At 28.7% G+C, this 3,629-nt stretch overlaps 1 long non-coding RNA gene across 1 annotated transcript; it reads right to left on the bottom strand.

Annotated features, from left to right (window-relative positions):
* Positions 1–1,283: 1,283 nt before the first annotated feature.
* Positions 1,284–1,818, bottom strand: LOC107061501 (uncharacterized). The gene is made up of 2 exons (XR_001474019.1): positions 1,680–1,818; positions 1,284–1,464 (listed from the first exon to the last, which is right to left on the bottom strand). It is a non-coding gene; the product is annotated as an uncharacterized lncRNA (long non-coding RNA).
* Positions 1,819–3,629: the final 1,811 nt, after the last annotated feature.

Raw genomic sequence — 3,629 nt, 5'->3', positions numbered from 1 at the left:
ACTTATTATTTAATAATCCTTCAAATTGGCGTGTGTGACATTATGAAACGACAAAAAATGATACAATCTATCCGAATATAAGATTAATTAAAATAATACGATACAATACTATACAATATGCTACATGATTAATCAAATACATAACAATCATCTAAACAAAGTGTAAAGGGTCATGTGTCCAAATTTAAAATACCACTTATAATGAATCAGCGGGAGTAGTCTCATGTATTAATTTGATTTTTTACTCAATATCTGATATTCGTATATAACTTCAATTAATTCAAATCCACGCATTGCATGACCCTTGGGAGCAACAATAGCGTTCATAACAATATTATTTTTGCATTCATGACTCAAATTCAATATTTTTAATTAAGGAAAAATCCTCTTGGCCAGAATTTGACCAGAATGATATTTTATTAATGCTATTTTACCTTTTTGAACATTTTTATACTTTTAACTTCAATACTTTTTAACTAAAAAATGGAAAAAAGATTAATTTATTTTAAAATAAAAAAGATATAATAGATTTTTTATTTTTCTGGCCAAATTCTGACCAAATTTTCTGGCCATTTAGCATTACCGTTTGATTAATTATGAAGAAATTTTAACTATCTCACAATAATTGAGATGAAACATAAGCATGGTACTGGTCTACTAGAATATAATTAAGGTGGAGCCTCACGTTAATTATTTGGATATGATTGAATGAGACATTAATGTCCATAAGTTCTCTACAATAATGTTATGTGCTTTATTGGGTTATCCACTCATCTCCTCAGACTTTATATCCAACAACCTATCATTTAAGTTTGACATTTATTTCATCTCCTTTTCCCTAAAGCAAACCCCACCCATAAAATTTGTTTTCATCTTATCCTCTCCTACTAGTTTAAATTAAGCCAAAACTTCTCAGGTTTGGATTATCTTCTCAACGTCTCTTAACTAAGGGAATATAGTAAGTAAGCATTATATAGCATTATAGTAAGGGTACTTGAAATTTAACCATAATAAAAAAGTTAGTAATTACAAAGTTAATTTATTAACTTATTTGTATTGGGTTATCAGGTAAATGATTGAGAAACGGATACATTTTTTACAATTAACTATTTCTCGGATGATGGATTACTCAATTTCCTTATCAGTTCGGGGATGAATTATTCAATTCCTTATTGGATAAACCGTTAATCCGTTAGGAATTATGATGCTTTCACTTTTACCCCTAGGTATATAAGTATATAAAGTATATATTAAATTATTATTAAACAATTACTGCAGAAGTCTGATCGCGAATCTTGACTTCTTTTGTGAAACTTTAGTTTGTTCTTGGTCTAAAATAATAGTATAATACAAAATCAATCACAAATGGCCTAAATATTTCTAGATTATATTCAAATCTCAAATCTTAGGCCAACCTCATATGATTTTTCCACCCATTCCAAGGCTTTGCCACCAATAATTCACCTAGAATTATAAATTTCATGGTTATACAAGTAATATATGATAAATAAATCAAAAATAAACATTCTTAAGATTAGCCCAAGGTCTTACATCCTAAAATCCTCATAAAATAGGATATTCCCTACCTTAGAATGAATTCAAACCATCTCCTAGGACCACAACTATATTTTCTAAGGACTAAAGAATCACACGAGTGTTAGATTGATGGAAGGACTTACCTTGAAGAAGAAAATCTGAAAAACTGAATAAATCACTCCTCCCTTGCCCAAGCATGACCTTGGATGAGTTTTGGGAGTAAAATAACGTTTTAGGTCTGAAAATAACTTTGAATTTCGTGCAGCCCGCTGTAGCGGCCTAATTTCCTCTATACACTACTAAAAAACTGCTAAAAAACGACGGAAGAAAAAGCGACGGACAGCGTCGCTCCAAAAAAGTGTCGGACTAAGAGATGCCGTCCGTCGCTTTTAATAAAAATAATTATTTTTAAAATTATTTTACAAAAAAGTGTCGGACAACATCTTTTAGTCCGTGGCTTTTTTTCGCGGATTTTTGCCCTAAATATATACATAATTAATTATTATTTATTTAATATATATAGAGACGCTATTCGTCGCTTTTTAATAAAAATAATTATTTATAAATTAAACAATAATCATGTTGTCCTTCATTTTTAATTTACTTTATTTTATTAATTAGTTTTTTAAAAAAGCGACGGACGGCATCTCTTAGTCCGTCGCTTTTTGGTCAAAATTCTAGTCAAATATTTTTAAAAAGCGACGGACAACGTCTCTTAGTCCGTCGCTTTTTTAGTCAAAATTTTGGTCAAATATTTTTAAAAAAGCAACGGACAAAGAGACATTGTCCGTCGCTTTTTTTAAATTAAGTTGAACCAAAAACGGGTTTTCCCCCCATTTTCCCATCTCTCTTTCTCTCTCTTCTCTCCCTTCTCTCTAAAATCAAGCTATTGCGCCGCCGCCGCCCCACACCGCCTTCGCCCTTCTCTCCTTGAGCATTAGTCCCGTCATCGCCTTACCCCGTCGGCGCCGCCACCCGTCGTCCTCACTGCCTCTTTTCCTTAGCTTGTTAAGGTTAGAATTTAATTTTAGTTTTTTTTCAATTCTAGTAATATTTTATTTGTTATAAATTAGTATATTGTTTTAGTTTGATGAATTATGTTAGTCAATTGCTAACTTCTATATTTGATTATTGTTAGTTAGGAGAGAATTGGAGATTTTTGATTTTAGGGTTTTCTTCTAAATTGTTTTAAAAAAAAAAATATAATTGTGAATTGAGTATTAGAAGTTAGAACTAACAAATAATTAGAAGTTAGAAGTTAGAAGTTAGATTAGTTGCATTTTCCAACTTTGAAATTCTTGAATTTTGTATGTTTGACGGTTGAAGTTAGAAAAACATTGAATTGTATATGAAAGTTAGATTACTTTGAAGTTACAAAAATATTAGTATATGAAGTCGAAATTAGATTAGTTGAATTTTCAACTTAGAAGTTCTTGAATTTTATTTTTTTAAAAGTTGAAGTTAGAAAAATATTAGATTGTACATGAAAGTTAGATTACTTTAAAGTTAGAAAAATATTGGATATATAATATATGAAAGTTGAAATTAGGTTACTTGAATTCTTGAACTTAGAAATTCTTGAATTTGAAGTTTATATAGAATTAATTTTAGAAATTAGACATGAACTTGAATTTTTGTAGGATTTTAGAACTTCATAAGGTTGTGAATGTTAGGAATCTTGAATTATTGTAGGATTTTAGAACTTTAAGTTGTGAACTTTTGAGAACTTAAATTTAGAGTTTAATTTTAGTTTTTTTTTCAATTCTAGTAATTATATTTGATTTCTTAGTTTGTATATTTTTTTAGTTTGAAGAATTGTGTTATTCAATTGTTAATTTGTACATTTGATTATTGTTAGTTAGGGAGAGAATTGAAGATTTTAGATTTTAGGATTAGTTTTCTTTTAAATTGAGGATTTTTAAATATGATTGTAAATTAAGTATTAGAAGTTAGAACTAACAAATAATTAGAAGCTAGCCGAGAATTGAAGCTTTTAGATTTTAGGATTAGTTGTCTTTTAAATTGAGGATTTTTAAATATGATTGTAAATTAAGTATTAGAAGTTAGAACTAACAAATAATTAGAAGTTAGAA

This window comes from Solanum tuberosum, unplaced genomic scaffold (genome assembly GCF_000226075.1).
Source record: "Solanum tuberosum cultivar DM 1-3 516 R44 unplaced genomic scaffold, SolTub_3.0 scf00145, whole genome shotgun sequence".
NCBI classification, from domain to species: domain Eukaryota; kingdom Viridiplantae; phylum Streptophyta; class Magnoliopsida; order Solanales; family Solanaceae; genus Solanum; species Solanum tuberosum.
Note: the sequence above shows the minus strand (reverse complement) of the source record. Positions and strands in the feature narration are given on the sequence as shown.